The 22623-nt window shown below is 42.9% G+C and overlaps 1 protein-coding gene across 1 annotated transcript in view; it reads left to right on the forward strand.

The window, feature by feature from the left end:
- LOC140476521 (transmembrane protein 151B) overlaps nt 1-22623 on the forward strand; it is a 108901-nt gene that overhangs the window by 80278 nt on the left and 6000 nt on the right. The window lies entirely within an intron of this gene.

Here is a 22623-nt window from a genome sequence, read left to right on the forward strand (position 1 = left end):
CATATCCCTCCAAACCCTTCCTATTCATATACCTATCCAGATTCCCATTAAATGCTGCAATTGTACCAGCCTCCAACATTTCCTCTGGTAGCTCATTCCATACATGTACCACTCTCTGCATGAAAAATTTGCCCCTTAGGTCCCTTTTATGTCTTTCCCCTCTTACCCCAAACCTATGCCCTCTAGTTCTGGAATTCCCCACCCCAGGGAAAAGACCTTGTCTATTTACCTTATCCATGTCCCTCATGATTTTGTAAACCTCTATAAGGTCAACCCTCAGCCTCCACCACTCCAGGGAAAACAGCCCCAGCTTATTCAACTTCTCCCAATAGCTCAAACCCTCCAACCCTGGCAACATCCTTGTAAATCTTTTCTGAACCCTTTCAAGTTGCACACCATTGATATCTATTTATCAGCCTGTCCAAAAATATAATGACGAACATCGGGCACAGGTGAAACTTGGACCCAGAACTTCTGACCAGAAGTAAGGACACTACCATTGTGCCAATGGTTCCATTTGTTTGCTGGTCAAGGGATGTTGATGTTGATGGAAACTAAACTGGATTTGCCATTTGAATACATTGGCTGCAAGAGGCAATGAATACTGCACCACCTGACTCCTCAAAGCCTGACCTATGCAAAAGTACATTTACCAAATTGTTTGAATGCATGTGAGGCTTTTCTTGCTAAGACCAGTGCAGGTGGTTCAGAGAGGGCCATACCTGTGGTTGGACAATAACATATATGGATGACATTGAGTTGGTTGTGTTGGGTTGGGGGCTTGTTGGTGGCACTTTAGTGGGAATTGTATGGCCTTGAGCCTGTACTGTAGCCGTAATGTTCTTTGCTGTTTCTCTACATTTCAGTTTTGCCTCTAATTCCTTTATGTGTTATGCACAAGCCCATTATTTATATTTTATTAAGAAACCTTCTTCTGGTCTATCACAATTCTCAAAAACCGTTTGTTCCCCGTTTCACAGGTTGTCATCCGTTCATCTCACAAAGTTTCCAAATGCAGTGCCATTCTTATGGAGATATTCACTTTCAAGCCTATTCCATTTATTTTGTTTTGTTGTGCCCAGGGTTTGCTTTCGATCTCATCATTAAGTACCTCTGGTTAAAAGAAACTGGTTCTTTCTGCAATGAATAATTCATTGTTGAGCTTGGTAACTTGGTGCAATGACTTATTCTCATTGCTTACGGTCTCACCACTGTGAGACTCATCATTGTGCCACAGTTACATAGCCTGTTCAACAGCCACAGTCTGGGTACTTAATTAACGTTTTGGTCCAATTCCATGTGAATGAATAACTGATTAAATGAATATTTGTACAAAAGCAAATCCTTACTCAAACCAGTCAAAAAACGTCCAGATCTTTGTCTCTTTTGTTTAATTCTCGGCCCCATCTCTGATCAAAAGGACTCAGGCATAGTGCTCAAAAGATTAAAGTCCTGAATTGGCAATTCCTGAACTTTCCCTGCCAAGTTTCAGCACTAACCTCCTACGGCAACATTTCCAGTGAGCTCTTATGCTGAGTGAGATCACAATTGCAATGGACTACATCAGGGTCAAGTTTGGCTTGCGCCAGAGAGTGGGTCGACAGCAATATTTTCATACTCGGTCCCACACAAATATGATCTGATTATATGTTAAGCACAGTGTAACTGTAGAGAGCATTCTGAGTGGACAGTTCAATATTTGTGCAGGAGGTCTGGTCACTCTGTGAGGTAAGGTTATCTGTTACACTATACATCTGGGAATCAACTGGATAATCTCATTGACAGGATGGTTGAGGGGTAAGTGTCGACGAGAACACTGGAGAGATCAGATCTTTTCAAATTCAGCCTCATTCTTAAATCTGAGAAGTATGAACTTTCCTTCTGAGAATTAAGGAGTCTTTTTTCTCTCTGGAAAGGATATTTACTGTTAAAAAAACAATCTTAAATTAGGACATCAAGTGCTGGATGTGCATCCGTGCAATGTTTGAAGTAGGACTGGGGTGTGTTACTTCCTTTTCCAGAATATTCTGAATTCACTTCAGAGAGCAGTTCTGCCAGATCACAAAGCAGCTTTAAGATAGGCATGGGGCAGCTAAAGTCACAAGAGCTAAATAATGTCCAGGTTATCTGTCATCTTCAACATGATCCTTATGAAACAATGCTACATTCTATGCACATACTAAATTTAGCTTGACACCAGTGCATCAAAACAAGACAAAAGTGTGGTTATGCAGCAATTATGTTATTTGATTGCGAATAATCCAGGGCATGAGTTCCAATTTTATCACAAATAGCTGTAAATAAAAGACAGGTATTATCTGGCCTAGCCTACATGTGATTTCACTGACACAACAAAGTGGTAGACTCTTTACTGTCTTCTCAAGTCATCTTCCAAGCCAATTAGTCTACTACTTTGCAACGGTTTAAGCAGAAGGCTCACCAGGCAATTGGACAACAAATGCTACCCTTATCATATATACCCACACCCCAAAAGTGGGCTCTCTAAAGCCTGTACTTTCAACCAATACCTGGCAAAATGCTAACGGACAGGTTTGGTATCTGTGGATATATGGCTATGGAGCAACAATATCAATAACTTTCATTTGTACAGCACTTTTAATGCATTCAAATATCCTAGGTGGAAGATGGAATCTGATAATGTTTGACAGAGAGCTGTATAAGGAGGTCTATGTGGGTTGATGGAGGCTCATCATCTCAGTCCCAGGACATCATTGCCAGAGTTGTTCAAGGCAGTGTCCTAAGGTCAAGTTGACTTCAACTGCCTTATCAAAGACCTTTCTGCCACTACAAGGGTCAAAAGTGGGGATGCTCACAGATGATCATTGTGTGTTCAGTCTAATTTGCAAGCAATTTGAGACAATATCACCATCTGACTCCACAAAGCATTTGCCTCATCAGGGGTATAGTAGAATATGTCTTTGGATGAGGGGAACTCCAACAACTCTCAAGAAACTCATCAGAATCCAGGACTAAACAGATCACTTGGTTCATCATTATGAACAACTTGAATTTAAATAAGGCGTTCAGCCAAAAGTAACCAAAAGTGTAAATGTTGGTTTTATCAGCTAAAATCAGTCACCAAGACTTATAAGGAAATACTAACCAATATTAAAACTTGGTCAGAGAGAAGGGATTCTCGGAGGCTCTCTGCTAGGTGAGGAGAAAGGTGGTCAGATTTCTGGAAGGCTCAATCAACAGTGCTGGAGCGATGAAAATTGGTAATACATAAGAGGTAGGAATTGGTAGAGTTCAGAGGTCACAGAGGGTTGTAAATTGGCAGTGGGAAGGCAATGAAAATAATTGAACACAAGGATGAGAATTTTAAAATCTAGATGTTTTAGCTCCACCTGATGATAGGCGGTTGGAAGTCTGAACGCTGCTGTTCTTAGCTCAGTAAATATCCAAATCTTCTCCCTTAGTTCTCCACCTAAAGGCAAGTGCAACTCCCAGAACTATGATGTCAAGAAAATAGGTCCCATTACATTCTAACTGGAATGAGGAGTCAAACCACAAGCTGTTGTTGGCACAAATTAGATCTATATTGGCTGTCCAGGCAGCTGGCCTCTTGGGAGTCTGAATTGTGTGGCAACATACACTCTTGCAGGTTGTAGACCTGGATAGTGATAGTAGGGCCTCCAATTTTCTTTCCATCACAATCTCTGCTCCCGTTAATTTGTGATGGGAGGAATTCCATGTTGTTCAACATGGATACACTTTCCTTGGCTAGCAAGCCCTGGAGTGGGACATGAAGCCAGAGTTTGAGACTGAGAGGCAGGAGGCTACACACTGCACCACGAGATCGCTAATCCAAACGGGATCAATTTTCACGTATTTCTCTTACTCCCGCCACAATTCTGGATGACATTATTCTGTAACAGATCAAATACAATTCCATAAAAGGAGCCTTTAATTGGCTTATCTCTTAATGATAAGTTCAGACTTACAAATAGTTGCTTTCAGGACAGACATAAACATTGCTAAAAAAGAGATGCTATTTATCTTGCTCTCATCTAGACTAGCAGAAAAGCTCAGATCTTGCATCTCTTTATAGCAATATTTGAATTTTCTTAGCTGAATAGGCTATTTCCATCGAGCTCAGTCTCTCTGAAGCCATTGAGGTGAAAAACCTGGATGTATTCAATGGAAAGCAATATAGACACATCAGGAAGTAAGGAAGAGAAGGACGTACTGACAGGAGGGAGGTGAAAAGGGGAGGGGAAATGCTTGTGTGGAAACTAAATACTAGCAGGGACCTGCTTGACTAAATGGCTAACTCCTGTGCTGTAATTCCTGTGTAATTCACTCGTTATCTTATCAATAGTTCCTCCCTTGTTATATATAATTACTGTTCTATGAAATGAAACCTTTAATTATAAGTCTGTATTTGGTTTGTATCATTCTAACCAATTAAAAATGATGATACATGCCTAGATGTTTTCCTCTGCAGAAGGAACTATTTTCTCCCACTGTTAGCAAATGATTCAGTGTGCAACGCCTCGTCTTTAATTGGATCTCAAATTACTTCATCCTGAAATTGACCATTCCTGCAGTCAGTCATGGTGTAACAATCCACAAGGTACTCTCAGTTAATTTAAACTTCCTGGCTTTATAGGCAAATCCTAAATGTTAATATTTACCACAATGTGGGCCTAATGATCTGTGGGGGCGGGTGGGTGGAGGACAGAGGCTTATCCATGTTGTGAGGGGTATGGTGCATAGGGGATTTAGGCATTTCCCAAACTGGCCTAGTAGATGAGAAGTTTTCTCTTGGAGGTGTGCGGGGAGTATAGGTATAGGAGCGGAAGCAGGCCATTCAGCCTATCAAGGCTGCTCTGCCATTCAGTGATATCAGGGCTGATCTGATCATTCTCAACTCCACTTGCCTGCCTTTTCCCCATAACCTTCGACTCCTTCACTGATTAAAAATCTGTCTGTCTTAGCGCTGAGTATAATTAACTGCCCTGCCATACGGCCCTCTGCAGAAACGAATTCCATAGATTCACTCCTCTCTGAGAGAAGAAGTTCTTTCTCACCTGACTCTTCAGTATGCAACCCCTTAGTCTGAGATGATGTTCTCCGGTCCTAATTTGTCCCACGAGTGAAAATAGCATTTCTGCAGCTACCCATTTCTGTTAAGTCCCCTAAGACCCTGGTATTGTTCAATATGATTGCCCCTCATTCTTCTATGTTCTGGGTACAGACTCAATCATGCATGTTGGTGTTGCTCGCTGGTCCAGCGGTTATTGGCCAATGGCTTGCTGGGTGATTTCAGAGGTCACTTAAGAATAAACTACATTGCTGTTGAATCTGGTCTGGAGTCACATGTACTGAAACAGCTGGGTGAGGAAATTCTGGAGTGCAAGTCTTCAGTACTATTACAGGAATGTTGTCCAGGCCCATAATCTTTGCAATGTCCAGTGCCTCCAACCGATTGTTGATATTACATGGAACAAATCAAATTGGCTGAAGACTGGTATTTGTGATGCAGGAGATCTCCGGAGGAGGTCGAGATGGATCATCTGCTCAGCACTTCTGGCTAAAGATTGCTGTAAATACTTCAGCCTTATCTTTTGCACCAATGTGTTGGGCTCGTTCATCATTGAGGATGGAGATATTTGTGGCACCTCCTCCTTCAGTGAGTTGTTTAATTGTCCACCACTATTTGTGACTGGATGTGGTAGGACTACAGAGTTTTGTTCTGATCCATTGCTGCTTATGCTGCTGGGCATGCAAGAGGTCCCGTTTGGCAACTTCACCAGGATACAGTTCATTTGCAGGTATGCTTGGTACTGCTTCTTACATGCCCTCCTCACTTTTATTGAACTAATGTTGATCCCTCTGGCTTGATGTTAATGGTTGAGTGCCTATGAGGTTGTAGGTAAAAACAATGATTGCAGATGCTGGAAACCAGACTCTGGATTAGTGGTGCTGGAAGAGCACAGCAGTTCAGGCAGCATCCGAGGAGCAGTAAAATCGATGTTTCAGGCAAAAGCCCTTCATGAGGTTGTAGATTGTATTGGAAAACAATTCTGCTGCTGTTGATGTTCCACAGCCCATCATGGATGCCCAGACTTGAATTATTAGATTTGTTCAAAGTCTGTCCCATCTTGCACAGTGATAGAGCTGCACAACACCGATAGAGGGTATTCTCAATGTGGAGATAAGACTTTGTCCCCAAAGGACTGTGAGATGGTCACTCTCATTGATACTCTCACAGACAGATACAACTGCCACCAAGAGATTAATAAGGAAGAGGTCAAGTATGTTTTTCTTCCATCTTGTTGGTTTCCTCAGCATTTGCCGTAGACTCAGTCTAGCAGCTATGTCCTTGAGCTCGATCAGTAATGCTGATTAATGGCCAACTGAGGGTCATTCAATGGGGCTGCCAACTTTGTGGATGCAGGCATCTGGGAGGCAACCAGTTGGTGAGGGGATGTTAGGAGGTGTGCTTGGGCAGGGAAGGCTTCCCCTTACAAAACATCATTAGGCCAGCTTCTTATTCCAGATTTTATTAAACTCAAGTTTTACCATTTGCCATTATGTGAGTCTTGACATAAAGAGTCAGCACATCCTTTAACTGGCGTGTGGGCATGCGCGTCATCAGTTCTAGATCTCATATAAGAGCTGTACTTATATGGAAGTGCAGGTCACCTGATAGAGACCTCAATGAAGAGACCTCATTGATTTCTCAACATCTCCTCCTACCCCACTTGAGGAGGTACAACAAACTGTACTCTCCTGATTGTCGTCACATTGTTAGGTCTGAAATCTGTTACTCGGATTGTGAAAGGCTGTGCTGGCACTTAGGTGGCTGCTAATTAATAAGAATCGATCCGTATTGTCTCATGGCCCTGGCTTGATCATGGTCATCGGGAAACAGTGATGTACAGCAGGAGCATGCTGGTAAGGCACTTCTGATTTCCAGATGCTTAGCTAATGTTTCCGTGCTGTATGACTCTTTAAAGGCTCTTTGTTTTATAGGTCATCACCTGCAATAAATTACTGCATTACATTTAGCTTCCTAATCACTTGCTTTACCTGCAGATTAACGTTTTGTGATTCATGGACCAGAGTTCTGCAATGTCCCTTCATTTGAATGGTATGGGCTTTTTTTTCTCAGTCTTCCTGGCAAAATGGACAAATTCACATTTTCCTGCAATAGATCAAATTTTTGTCCAGTCCCTTAACCGATCTATATCCTTTGGCAGACTCCTGGATAAGGACCAGATAGTTGATTTGTAGTGAAGTTATTTGAAGTATAAACACTAACGGGGATGGCAAGGTGAATTTCCCTGCTTTTCCTTCACAGGGTCACAGCATCTCTTACATCCAGCATCCAGTTTAACATTTCATCTCACAGACAGCATGGATTCTCTGTTCAAGTTTCTGAAGTGGAATTTGAACCTATAATGTCTGGTTCAGAGGCACTGCAAAGAGTGTCAGCTGAGGTTGAGGCAAGGTAGAGCACAGACATCTGAGCACCAGGGCCCACAAGCTTCCAGTACTGGGTCGATGGGTCCAGATTCATTGTCAGTTCATATTCAGCATTGCACATTTCACAATAATTTGGTGCGTTATATTCAGAATCTTCAGTAAAAATGTTTTTGACGCACCTCTCAAGTGGATGCAAAAGATTCCACAGTGCAATTTTGAAGTAGATGTTTGACTCCAGAAGTGAAATTGTTAAGACAGATCATCTTGTCAAAACCATAGTGGGAGCTTAGATTTACACAGATTGGTTGAAGTACTTTCTATTTTAGTCAATGATGTGAATCATTAAGGGGTGATCCAAGACCATGAAAGACACTATATAAATACATGTTCATTTTTTTTCTTGTGTCCTTCTTTCCCACCTTCTGTGAATTTACCCGATCTCAAATGTAGGAAGATGGCATCTTATAATTTTAATTCTTCTGAAAGCAAATGACAGTAAAGGTTGACAAAGTGGCTCTGTGGTTAGCACTGCTGACTAACAGCACTAGGAACCCTTCGGTGACTGTCTGTGTGGAGTTGGCATGTTTTCCCTGTGTCTGCATGGGTTTCCTTTGGGTGCTCTGGATTCCTCCCACAGTCCAAACATGTCCAGGCTAGGTGGGTTAGCTATGGAAAATGCACAATTACAGGGAATGATGTTGAGGGAATGGACTTGATGGGCTGAATGGCCTGCTTCTGCACTGTAAGGATTCTGTGATTAAATTCTTGCACATGAAACTCATTGTGTTAAAGGCAGCTCCCACTGCACTACGCTCTCTCTGCTGGTTGCATTTAGGACATTACTTGCAGGGATCATTTCATTTCCTACTCGAGTTTTTTTCATTTGGAGGGCAAGTCTTTTAACTTCATTTTAAAACATGCCATCAAAACACTGGTGTTCATTTCTAGGTGAACACAATGGAAAACCTGAGGAGATACATTGAACTTTGGCTAGTCCACACCTGTAGTGAAGTGTCCAGTTCTGGTCTTGCTGTTGCAGAAAGAAGGCACTAGAGAGGTTGAAAAGAAGATCTATAGATGAGACCTGAACCCAAATGTTAGACCTATCAGAGCAGACTGGGTGCCTTTTTCTCCTGGGAACAGAAGGTTGAAGAAAAGATTTTTTTTAATCATATCATGAAGTAGTTTGGTCAGGTAGCCTTGAGGAAAGCCGTATGTTTGAAATAATCACAAATAAATCCAATAAGGAAGATTGAGGAAATACCTTTATCCATAAGACATAGGAGCAGATGCAGGCCATTCAACCCATCAAGTCTGTTCAATGAGTGATTAAAATAAGAATAAGGTAGGAATTTACTACCTCATGAGGTGAATAGTGTAAAGTGAATTTCATGGAAAATTAGCCATACTAAATACTTTGGAGGAGAAGAGATTTGAAGTCCTTGTGCATAAACCATTAGAAATCATAGGTACAAAGTATAACTAAGAAAAGCTGCTGTCCATTTCCCAGTGGGGCTGGAATGTCACTGGGATGTGACATTGTCTTTTCGCAATGGGATGGGAGCCTTTTCTGTTCCTGGTTTCAGGCTAGTTAAAATATTGGAAGGGATAGGTAGTAGGTGGTGCAATGTCATCTGGTACCCCTTGAGCCCACTTCCCTTTGCACTGTTCCAAGGTGAGTTAAAATTGTTGCTGATAATTTCCCAAAGGGTTTTCAGAGCTAATGCTCTGGAACCTGATCAGCTTTGTTCATCAACATCTTATTCCAGCTTCTAGGTAAAAGACTCCTCCAGAATCAGAACATGATGCATCTCATAGCTGTATGGGAAAGAACAAGAGCCCAGCATTGACCCTCTTCCTGCTAGGTATGCCCCTCCATCAGCCTCACCCTTATTTATAGTCAAGGATATCTCAGTTTCTGGTGGAAGCTGAAAACAAATACACAGATGGCCATCAGAATTTCTTTCTAGATTTCTTCTTGGTATTGGTGAGAAGGTAAGCCACCTTGTTGAACTGCTGCAGCCTGTTTAGTAGTGGTTCCCAGAATAGTGCTGTTAGCCTGTTCCAGAATTTGGACCCAGTAGCAGTGAAGGACTTTTCTCAAAATGTGTGACTTGAAGGACAATTTGGAGTAGATGATGTTCCCATCCTTTCAAGTGTGAGAATGTGCCATTTATTAGCCTCCATTGGATTGCACACACTGCTGTCATGGTACATTACAGGGAGGTATCTAATAGGGATCCCCAAGGATCAGAAGCAGGACTGATTGATTGATTGATTGATTTAATGATTCAGTCTTGATTGTTCAGGGCATAGCAACACCATTATGTACCTGGAAGCATTGTGAACTGTGAAGAGGATAGTGTCAGACTTCAACTGGACATAGACAGCCTGATATATTGGACAAACATGGCAGATGAAATTTAATACAGAGATGTGTATTGTGATAGGAGGATATAATTCTAATGTATATGCAGATAGAGAGACCCGTGTGTATATAAATCATTGAAGTTGACAGAGTAGGCTGAGAAAGTGGAGAAGAAGGCATTGGAGATCCTGTGTTTTGTAAATAGAGCATAGGATCCAAACATAAAGAGTTAATATTAACCTCTTTTAAACACTTTTTTGGCCTGAAATAGAGTTTTATTTCCAATTCTGGGCAAACAGTTTAAGAAGAATGACAGAGACATAAGAGAGGGAGGTGATGGCCTGATGGTATATTACCACTAGATTATTAATTCAGAGACCAAGGTGATGTTCTGGGGACTGGGTTTGAATCTCCACCATGGCAGATAGCAATTTGAATGCAATGTCTAAAAGAAAATGGAATTAAGAGTCTAAATTTGTCATTAGACTGTAGAGGAAAATGCCCATCTGGTTCACCTGTGCAGAAAGAAACTAATGTGACTCCGGACCTACAACAATGTGATTGGCTTTTTACTGCCCTCTGGACAACTATGGATGGGCAATAAATGCTGGCTTAACAGCAATGTTTACATCTGTGAATGAAATTGAAGACAGGTATAGAAAATATTTGCAAGCATGGTTCCAATTGAGGAATTTTAGTTACACTGATAAATTGAGAGAAGTTTCAATAGATGTGTTCAAAATCATGAGGGATCAGGATAGACTGGATAGAGAGAAATTGCTTCCATTGACAGGACAAGAACCAGGGGATACCAATTAGTGGCAAAGGTGATTGGCAAAAGAACCAGACGCAGCAAGAGGAAAATCATTTTTTATGGAGTGAGTGGGTTGGATCTGGAATGCACTGCCTGAGAGTGTGGTGGAGGTAGATTCAGCTGAGGCTTCTGAAGGGAATTGGATAAAGGCCTGAAAAGAAATACATTTATAAAGCCTCGGACAAATGGCAGGAGAGTGGGACTAGTTCAATTGCTCTTGCAGACAGCCAGCATAGACACAACAGGCCAAATGGCCTCCTTCTGTGCTCTAACTATTCCATGACTCTCCAAACCTATTACAGACACTGAGATGTTGATCAAAAAGACATCTTTCTTCTGAATGGTATCAATCTCTTGATCATTCTTGCAGGCATTCCTATCAATATGAGCGGGATTCTGACAAGTGCATTGTGTATGGCAGAGAGGTTTAGGGGAGATGGTAAGTGAGACATTGATCACAGAATTCCTGAGCCTCTGACCTGCTGTAGTGATGGCCATATTTATGTGGGCTGATCTAGTTGAGTATCTGATCAACAGTGATTCAAGGATGTTGGTGATGGACCTTTGATAAAGGAATATAGTTCAATGTTATGGGCAGATTGTTATATTTTTCTTGTTGTGGATTGTGATTGATTGACAGTTGTGTAGACTGAATGCTACTGAACCAGTCATCAGCCTGAAACAAAAACAGAAAGTACTGGAGAAATTCATCAAGTCTGGCAGCAACCGTGGAGAGAAAGCAGAGTTAATATTTCAAATCCACTGACCCTTCTTTAGTCTAAGTCTGATTTAAACCAAATGACCCAGCATATATTATCAATTTTGGACTAAAAGTTGAAAGTGGTTCAAAATGGTGAAGGGTTTTGATGAAGCAAATCAAGAAAAAGCTGTTTCCACCAACCATTGGGAGAATCAATGAGTACTGTTTAAGATGATTGGGAAAGGAACCAAAGAGGAAATATAAATTATTTTTCCATAATGAGCTGGTGTGACCCGGAATGCCCTGCCTGAAATGATGGTGGAAACAAATTTGAGAGGATACTTCAAAATGGAAATGAATTTATATTGGAAGGTGTAGGTTGTGCAGGTCTACAGGGAAAGTGAGGGAGGAGTGGTCCACATTAGATAGCTGGCTAGGCACAATGGGCTCTGAGTGCTGGATGTTTCTAGGGAAACCACTGCAATGGACATAATGAAAGGACAAAAGGGTGCATTACCATCAAATTGCAGAAAGTAACTCCTGCCTTTTTCTGCAGTTTAGTAACTCCTGAGGAGTGGTTAGCTCAGTTGGCTGGATGGCTGGTTCCTGATACAGGCTGACACCAATAGTATGGACTCAATTCCTGCACCAGCTGAGGTCAAGATGAGGGTCTCATCTTCTTGCCTTTGCCTGAGGTACGGTGACCCTCAAGTTAAACCACCACCAGTCATCTCTCTCGAGGGAGAGAATGGGATAGTTGGGGGATTAACCGTTCAATCAGGTAATGTAAGTACGAAAATGAAAACATGGCTGGCCAAATGCTTGAGTGTCAGGATGAATACTGCGTTCTCTCTGCTGTGCCTATATCTGTGAATGACTAAAAAAGGGTTGGTTACTGTCGGTGGATTACAGTATTACCACACAGTTCGGGCTTCCTTGAGGTTAAGCATGGATTTTTATATGACTGCATTGCAGTGTAGCCAGATTCAACCTGAAAAATACGCCCAATTGATTCTTTGCATAAGCCCAACCCAAAATTAGTAGCAGTAATTTGCATTTTATAACCCCAACATTATAATTCTGTGTGTGTTAAGCACTAATAAGCAAATCCTCAGCAAAGTTACACTGTTCAGTAAAATTCTATGTTCTAAAATGCCGGGGGGCGGCGGGGGGTGGGAGACGCAGTAAGTGAGCTGTATTATTGGTGTGGGCAACAGTGATTCTTTTATGGTTAATCTGTAGATATTTGATTTAAATTGAAAATCTAAAATTACATTTTATAATTGCTTCAGGTTTTTCTTTTCTTACAAAGTTGTACAGCATGTGTTGAGAAACCAACTTTCACCAGTATAATTTGATGTGATCACAGTGTCAATGCCTCAGTTTTGGGTAAACCTCCAGTGTGTTCATCAGCATGTGAAAAACAACACTCCTTTTCGCATCGCCAACACAGTTTCAGCTATTCACACTTCCCTTTGAGCACCCAATCAGTGCTTACTTGAGTCCCAACTTACTGTCAACAATCCTTTTGTCTGATTCTTTTGTTCCTTTTGTTCTCTCTCTCTCTCTCTCTCTCTCTCACTCCATCAGTCTCAGGGCACCATTTCCAACTATTCAACTCAATCCTTCTCTGCTTCCCACTGCAACCCCTAAACCCAACTATCAACAGAATAAATACCACCATTTCCCAGCTGCTTTCAATTCTGAGGAATGGTCGCTGAGAGTTGAAACGTTGACTCTATTTCTCTCTCCACAGATGATGCCTGACTTGCTGAGTTTCTCCAGCATTTTCTGTCTTCGTTTCAGATCACCAACATCTGTAGTCCTTTGTTTCATTTTAAATTTTTTTTTGTCTTCTTCTTGTTTCTGATGCTTTTCATAATTACTTATCAAAGTGTTGAGGAAAGTGTCTTTAAAAATATCTGGTAGATTTGTACCCCTCTCATTCACAGGTGAGTTTCCCACCGTTTATCCACCCTTGCTGGGATTTTGCAGGCAGCTGACATGGCCTAGGATGACCAACCCTCACTTGCCCTAGTTGAAATCCCATTGGTCACTCATTGCACTGCTCGCTACTCTATGGCCAATAGGAGAAGGTCAGAGATGCCGGGCTAGCCGCCTACTTTGTAGCCTCCTTTTTGTAATAAAGTCATACAGCATGGAAACAGATCCTTTGGTCCAACTCATCCATACCAAATCTCCCAAAATAATCTAGTCCCATTTGCCAGCATTTAGCCCATATCCCTTCCTATTCACATACCCATCCAGTTGCCTTTTAAATGTTGTAAATGCACCAGCTTCCACCACTTCCTCTGGCAGCTCATTCCATGTATGCACCCCTCTCCTTGTGGAAAATGTTGCCCCTTAGGTCCCTTTTAAATCTTCCTCCTCTCACCTTAAACCTATACCCCCTAGTTTTGCTCTCCTCCAGCCTGGGAAAAACGATTGTGGGATTGAGACACTCTCACCACTTCCCCTTTATGCCCTGTTACATAACTCACCACTTGCCTTCCCAGGCCCCAATGCACCCAGTCCTGGCCCCAGACAGGGCACAACTTCATCCAGTATTTTTCTGTGTCCAGCTCCTGACTCCTCTATATCCGTTTGCCCTGGTGACTACTCCCAATGGCATTGGTAGGAACAGGGACCAACTGGCCAATATAATGGCTTGCAGCTATGAGAGGCAGACCTTACCCCAGGTGGGGTGAGGAAGGGTGTGATACTAGGGGGGGAAACCCAACTCCAGCTAATTCACGGGTCCTCAGATGGCCATCCATATAGCAGTGGTGACATTCCTGCCAAATATTTAGGTATGGCAGCAGAAATTCCTGTGACCTGTAGTTGTTTTAATGTTGCCTGTAGTTTATTTTTTAATGCCCCTGAGAATATGCTCCTGACTTGGCTCCCAGGAGTGTCCTTTCAGTGACTCTTGAATTCTGAGAGACTCTGGGGTACTTGTGGAGATCTGCAATCAGATTCCAGTCTGACAAAGGCCATATGAAGGGGTTTAGGAAATAAGGGGACCCTTCAAGATTAGAGATACCAGCCAACAACAGATGAGCCAAGAGAGGGAACCCTAAAGATTTTGTGACTTTCATTACTTTCTCTTTAATTTTAAAGCAAGAAGTAAATGGAAAGCACAATTCCCTCGAAAGCGTCCCCATCAAACAGTACAAAAAGTGCTCTGTAAAATGTGATAGCAATTAAAAAGATCAGTTATCAATTTGAATTATTGTAACTAGGAGAAAGTGACAACTGCAGATAATGGAGATCAGAGTGAAGAGTGTGGTGCTGGAAAAGCACAGCCGGTCAGGTAGCGTCCGAGGAGCAGGAGAATCATTGTTTCAGGCATAAGCCCTTCATCAGAAAGCCCTCCTGATGAAGGGCTTACACCTGAAACGTCGAGTCTGCAGCTCCTCAGATGCTGCCTGACCGGCTGTGCTTTTCCAGCACCACACTCTTTGACTCTGAATTATTGTAACTTCAGGCCAGTGGAGTTAAATGTTACCTCTGTCTACTGGTTGTAAAACACCATTTGAAATCAGTTCAACAACAACTTGCATTTCCACGACACTTTTTACTTGTAAGCAAACTCAAAACAGCAGTCAGTCGGTGAAAGAAAATTGATACTGAGCTCAAGAAAGAGATAATGGGATGGGTGGACAAAAATCTTCATCAAAAATGTAAATATTAAGGAGTGTTTAAATTGAGGAGATGGATGGGAAAGGATGAGAGGTATAGGGAGGGAATTCCACTCCTAGACTGCTTACAGCATGTTCATCAAAGGTGAGGCAAAGGAATTGGGAAAGGGAAGGCAAGCTGGGATTAGACAAATACAGAGGGTTACAGGGATAGAGGGGGTTACAGAGATAGGGAGAGGTGAGAGCATGGAGTATTTAAACACAAGGCAGAACATTTAAAATTGAAAAGTTGTTGAATGGGAACTATGCAAGTCAGCAATGGGAGTCAAAGTATAAAGTTTTGGGTGAACTATAGTTTGTAGAGAATAAAAGGGCTGGCCAAGAGACCATTAGCATAGTTAGGACTCTGTAGTTAACAAAAGCATGGGTGAGACTTTGATCTCAGTTGTATAAATTAAGGTCAGGTAGAGGGTAAGAGGTCTCCTCCAAGATATACCAAATGCCTCACTAATGGCTGCTGTTTGGCTCATTTATTTGTGAAGTGACAGGCAGACACGGATATACGAAAGAGGAAAGTGAATTGGACCTGTGGAAACAGGCCTCATTGGCATCACTCCAGCTTTGCAAAAAGCCATAGAAACTGCTAGACATAGCCTCACCACAGACTGACACCACTCCAGCTTGTTCGTCAGAGAAAGAAAGGAACTGAAGAAAAATAAATGAGACCTCCAGAGGCAGACTTTATGGCACTGTTCCAGAATCCTTCTTAGAGAGAGAGAGAAAGAGAAAATGAGGCCTGCAACGACAGGCCTCACTATGGGGTTAGCTGGCCTTCCCTTGATAGATTTCAGCATGTTTTGCATAAGAATAAATGGGAACGGTGGTTTAAATGAATGCTTCAATGCAAATGGACTAAAACCATTGGAGAAGGCCTTTTAAATGCACTGTAAGCCATTGATCTGTAATGACATACAGGTTATCATGAGGGTCCTAATCAGCCAGCAAAATAGTTTGATGACTTCTCTTTATGCACAATATAAACTGCAGGCCATTTCTGACGCATCCCCTTTTTTGTCCCAACACTTAGATCTTTCGAAGTGGATTAGATGCAACTTCGGCAGTCTTTCAGTTTCTCCTTCTTTCAACATCTCCCTCAGCCACACTAGTTTTGATTATTTGACAATTCAGAATTCAAAATGGCAGACTGCGTCATATTGGCAGCATCACTGTGGCAGGAGAGAAAGTGAGGACTTCTTCACTTGGCCGGTGAATTACAGAAAGTAACAGCAAAAGGGACATGCAGATGATTCAGTTCAACAATTTACTTTATCTAATTGAAATGTGATGTCTCAGCCTGCACATGGAACATTTTAAATTCACTTGTTGTAGCAATTGTTAATTTTCCTCGAAAGGAATTGCTAATGGACTCTGCATCAATACAGTATGTGACAGTCAGTTGTATATTCTAGTGACTTTTTGTGTACAGGAATTTTTCCTAATTTCCCATCAAATTCTTCCTATTTGTGATTAGCTTAGTTTCAAGCTCGTAAACTAATGGAATCAACCTCTCACATGACCCTGCTAGGAACCCTGCTAGGACCCTTGACTACTTTGAAGTCCTCTACAGATCGTATATGCTGTCTGGCTCTGTATTTACACAAAGTTCAATTCCTAGCAGGCAATAGGATTTTGCTTTTTATCTATTTAGGTACGTAGGCTGCTAATCGTCCCAGGATACTTGAAAGAAAGAGAATTATTTGGAATTTTAGATTAAATGGAATATGCGGCACAGTGACTGTGCATTTGACTCAACAAGATCCATACAAGCAATTACACTCTAGCCCAGAGCCCTCCCAGCCTTCCTCATGTAATACATATACACGGCTAAATCTTGCATTCTTTTTACTAACTGTGGGTTGCATCAAGTTTTCAGTAGCAGTTTTCCAATGAAGACAAATGAGTTTTGTTGCTGAATCTTACCAAACGCCCCACACCTATGGAAACTCTCTTATCCAATTCTAGTCCCATCTTACGACACGTCATTGCTGGAACAACTTGGCACTGCTGACATATTCTGGAATTTTCCCCAATGCCCATGAATGTGCACCCAAATGAGCCCTGAAAGCCCTGAAAGTTGCCCTGCTTGCTTGCTGACATTTATTGATTCCTGAAGAAGGGCTCATGCCTGAAACATCGATTCTCCTGCTCCTTGGATGCTGCCTGACCTGCTGCGCTTTTCCAGCAACACATTTTCAGCTCTGATCTCCAGCATCTGCAGTCCTCACTTTCTCCTGCCGACATTTACCTCAAGCAGGGGAATTTGGTGCCCTGGTAGGGTGGGAGGGAGGTGGTGGAGGGTGTTGGGGGGTAGGGGGGGGGGTTGGTGATGCATAGATGAAACTTTCTCTACCCTGGTACCAGAAGCGGAGACCATGGTACCAGGCCATGCCGGTCTTATCCGAGGTTGCCACCAAGGTTAGAGCTACCATTCTCATTTATTGTTTGCAACATCGCCCCTCACTTATGTCGCCCACTGCAAACTCAACAGTACTTATCCTTTGTGCTGCCTATTCACTCACTTGGGATAACCCCCCACCCCCACCCCACCAGCACTCAACTGTGCCACCTAATTTCACAGGTATTAATAAATGCCTGTCTAATCCCAGGAAGAAAACAGCCCTCAAGAGGGCAGAATGAGTAAGGCGGTGTCCTGCCCAACATTCAGTTCCTGACCATTTACATGGAGAGGATCCTGATTGTGACCAGCTCAGACTGTCTGATTAACCTTGGTTAAAAACAAGGACTGCGGATGCTGGAAACCAGAGTTTAGATCAGAGTGGTGCTGGAAAAGCACAGCAGGTCAGGCAGCATCCGAGGAGCAGGGAAATCGACGTTTGGAGCAAAAGCCCTTCGTCAGGAATTTTGTCTGACCTTGTCCAAGCACCAGTAGTGGTATCAGAGGCTGTCCTTGGCTTTAGTGAGCTGGGACTCCCTGAACCAAGCCTGTCTTGACTCATGAATGCTGACATCTGTGACAAAAGTCTTGGCTTTGTGCCAGCGCTGAAGGACAAGGCAAGACTGGTGTAATAAGAGTCGAAAAGTGAAAAGGCACAGTCGGTCAGGCGGCCTCCGAGGAGCCGGAGAATCAACGTTTCAGGCATAAGCAGCCGGCTGTCTCCGTCTGAGGGTCAATGCACAAAAAGACAAGGCAAGGCGGTCTCAGAGTGAGTGAGGAGCCTGGAATCCAGCCTGGACTAAACTATGAGCTGGGTGTGTGTGTCCCTGAGCACACACTGTGTCCCCTTGCTGCAGCATCACCATGAGAGTTACAATGAGGTGAAGCACTGAAGTGTCCTAGAAGCGGGTTGGAAATGTGCCGCGAGGATTCTGAGGATAATGGTTAAGGATAGTGCCTGAGAGTGACCCTAAGTTTAACTCAGAAAGTTGACAGTGCAGCCCCTCAATGTACTGGAGCCTTTAAGTTCTGGAACGTGATCTGATCTTCTGAGTCCGATGTGAGAGTGCCACCTCTAAGCCTCAACTAAAATCCCTACACAACTAAAGTTTGAGTCACCAGTCATAGTAACTCACTAAATCCGGGCAGTTATTTAAATAATTCATGTTCTCTTCCTCCAGCTTTTCCTGCTTTCAGATACTTCTATCCAAGATTTGCTTTTCCTTCTGCCTCTGACTCGCGCTCTCTCTCTCCGCGCCAACAACAAATTACATTTGTACAGCACCTTTAATGTGGTCAAGTGGATGCAATCTGACACCAAATTACTTAACGACGATGGAGGAATGGGGGGCAAAAAGAACTCGCACAAAAAAAAGATATGCTTTAAGGATGGTCTTAAGGAGGAGAGAGATGGGAAGCAGAGAGGCTTAGGGAAGGAGGTTGAGGCAACAAGATAAGGTAGAGAAAGGAGAGGGCAAAATCCGCAAGAGCTCAGTGATCGAACATGTACAGTCACGGGAGTTTACAGAGAAAGGGAGGGTAAAAGGCCGCAGGGTATTAAACACCAGAATGAGAATTTTAAGATGGATGTTATCCAAAGTATTAGTCTGGGCCTTCAGAATGATGTTCTTTCTACGCCAATGCCTCACCCAATTTCACGCAGAGTCGTAGCGGGCAGCGATATTAATTGACCAAAGAGCCATCACAAATGTATTTCTTGTGGTTGTTTTAAAGCATCCACTTCTTCCACACATTTGTTTTGTTCAATTTTAAACCGTTGAAATGATTGAGAGTCTGAAAACTCTGTACTCCAAGGGTTAACTGCTCTCTGGTTCAGCGCTGGCTATGATTTCACTGGAATATTTCCTCCTCCCGTACTTCGGGGGAATTCCATTGTCCTGGATTATACCTCGGTGTCTTCACGCAAATGTTTCATGACCTAATGCTGTAACATTATGGAGCTGGTTTTGAGGGGTAGTCCGAGGTAAATTAATGGGAGTTTTGTACAAAAGGGCATTTCCTGAGCAGGGAGATTTGAAGGACTGTGCGCCCGTCCTTATTTTTGAACCAACGCTTTGATTCACTATTTAGCTCTGGACAAAAAAAAAGATATTTTGTCTTCCTTTGATGCCATTTCTTGAGGTTCCCCATCACATTTTAAGAGTTGGAATTTTTCGAAGGTCAAATGAAGCAGAGGCGAAATATCTTGGTGACGGGAACACAGTTTACTTTGGAGAAATCGAGTGCATTCATTAGGGTTTTCTGTGGCTCGAACTAAGTTAGTCAGTCAGAGCTGGATTTGAGGCTTTTGTCTGAGGTGACTGATAGGTAGGAGCTCAAAGACCCATTCTGTTGTTTGTTTTACACTCATAAAAGTGACGTTTTAAAAACACAAATGGGTTCCTTGTTTTATGCCGAGAGAGATAGACTCTGTGTGCGCGAGCTGCATTGGGATGGGGTTGGGGTAACTATATCCCCTGGGAAATTTCAGCGTGTTTGTCAGTACATATTAATGAAGTCAATTTATTACCATTACATCTGGGTCTGCTGTCAACGGGGTCACAGCAGGCGTAATGGGGAGCCTCAAAATGTTATTTTCGCATCAGTGAAGGGCCAATCGAAATATGGATTTTGGAAGAGTTTGAGTTCAGAGCAAGACTGGACTAGGAATGCAGAACCTGCGGAACACGGAGAGAGCCCGAAGTGATCTTACGTTGATTTTTCAGTTCAGAACTGGAGAGCAGCAGCTCCTGCAAACCGCTGACCTAATGTCTTCTTTCAATGGTGATGGGACGACCCAGCTAATGACACATTACCGTTCTCACCTTCTTCCTTCAGTTCTTCCACCCACCCCTCAGAATTACTGCAGACATTCTGTGCTCTGGGTTTTGTAATTCCTACAAATCCAGACCTGAGTGTTCTGCAGCACAGTATAGGGCGCAACACATAATGGCCACTCCAGCTGATGCACACAGAACAACACTTTCTAACTATCTAGGCATCTTCAGTGTGCCTCTGGCTTGTACATTTATCTGGTGGTTATTGCCATTTGCTGGGACACTCTTGAGCTTCATTTGTCAGAATTCGATGGGTGATGTTAGCCAAGTTTGAAGTGGGTATCCCTCAACCTGTAGCAACCGCCCTTATGTCAAAGAATGTATGGGCAAGGCTTTCATTGGCACCCTCCACCAGCTGACACTGTGAATTTGGTGGGTCCACTTTCCAGCCTAGACTCGCGGCACAATTTGGTGAGCACATCTCCGATACATCTCGAGCAAGAAACACCCATGTCTTTGACAGGCAGAGGACTGTCAGAAACCGACCACCAGCTCAGCCCCAGGCAGAAGGAAAGTCCCTTCCTCAGCAATAAATGACTTAATCAGACACAGAGACAGGGACAGGAGCATCAGACCTTCATCCACAGAAACTTGCTGTCACTCCCCCGATGTCTGCATCCCACTCCCACTTTGTGCTAGTTGTGAAGGGCACATAATGTCACAATAATGGGGGACCTCTTTCTGGTTGATACTTGAAAGCACCACTTGAGTAGTACAGGTATCAAAACATCATCTTCAGGGGGCCTCTAGTTTGTCCCAGCATGGCCCTGGAAGTGTGAGTAGCATTGTGTCTCCATTCTGTATCAGTTGTAGGTTTTTGTTTAGGCATTATGACTTACATTTGGAAGGATGTATCTTTGTTTCCCAGCTTGCATTCCTTATGAGGCTGTGGACCTCAGGCAGGAGCTTATGGGTTTTCACTATGTGCACATCAGGACAGCTCCTGGGATATCTGGTGCAGAATCAATGGTCACATACAATTTGAAGATTCGGGGAGTGAAAGCCTTGTCTATTGACTAACTCCTCAGGTTTTGAGAGAGGGCACTTGCAAAACAATGCGGATGCAGTTGGTAGCCTTTACATTTGGGGAAGCTAGGAGTAATGGAGAATCCCACTATCCAATCCGCTTGAGTCTTCTCATCATGGGGGTATGATGCGAAGAGCTTTGCTGTGACGAAAATGTTAGTGACATCCCGAATGTACTTATGGGTCAAGGATTGGGAGATAATGCACAGCTACACCTTGAAGTGATCCATTTGTATAAAAATTTGGAGAAGCTTATCTTGACAGCCACCAGTCCTTCTGAACATGTTGTCTTTTCACAAATGAAGCCATTCAGAAAGGATAGGGTGGGACATCCTTAATCAATACCTGCACTGCCTTTCAGATAGTTGAGAAAAATGACAATGTGACCTGTGAATCTGGGGTCTCATTGTTCTTTCTTGGTAAATGCTCACCTGATACTTCTCCCTTTCCCTGTGAAGGTTGCTGTGTTTGCTGAGCTTGCTGACAAAGTTATGATTGCTGTCTCCTTTGACATTATCTTTAGAAACAAAGACTCCAGTGACAGGGTTGTCCATCTGAGATCCATGAGTAAGTAATCTGCGGGGACTGTCACAATGGAAATGCAATTATATTGAAGGAACTCCTGAAACCTCGCATCCGTCACAATGAAGCTTCATGTTATGCCCACACACAATGTGGCAATGGACTTCTCAAAGAGGTGAATGTCCTACCACCATAAGGAGCTCTGAGATATCTGACCTCATCCCGGTGTATGTTGCACAACCAAAGTTTCCATACTATAGCAGGAGTAGAATTATGCCAGTGAGTCATGGTGGTAATACCACACCCCAGTACACCATCACAATAATCCCAGCAAAGAAAAGACACCTTACTGCATTATAAACCCTTTTTAGTGTCTTTGCAGTGTCTAATCTAGCAGCTGTGATGCTATATATAGAGCTGGGTCTACGTGGGATGCTGTTTGGAGGGCTGGTGCAGACTTGATGGGCTGAATGACCTATTTCTGCACTGTAGGGATTTTATGATTCAAACTTCAGATTCTGTTTCTGGTGCCCTGTTCTCATTATGATTTGACAAAAGCTGAAATGGTATGTAAGTTGGTCCGTGAACAGGTAAAATGAGTTAGAGAGGCTGGTAGTTTGCCAATGAAGGGTCGGGAGGATTGTTTCCATGGAGCACAACAAAACATTGTTCTGAAGAAGCTGTTGGATGGTGTCCAGGATGAGCTGCAGTTGCCAGGTACCTGCTCTGATTTACCTGTCAGGAATTTTCAACTTTTAGTTTCTCAGTGGAGGATATAAATAGGATGACTGAAGATTTTGATGAG

This window comes from Chiloscyllium punctatum, chromosome 4 (genome assembly GCF_047496795.1).
Source record: "Chiloscyllium punctatum isolate Juve2018m chromosome 4, sChiPun1.3, whole genome shotgun sequence".
Taxonomy (NCBI): Eukaryota; Metazoa; Chordata; class Chondrichthyes; order Orectolobiformes; family Hemiscylliidae; genus Chiloscyllium; species Chiloscyllium punctatum.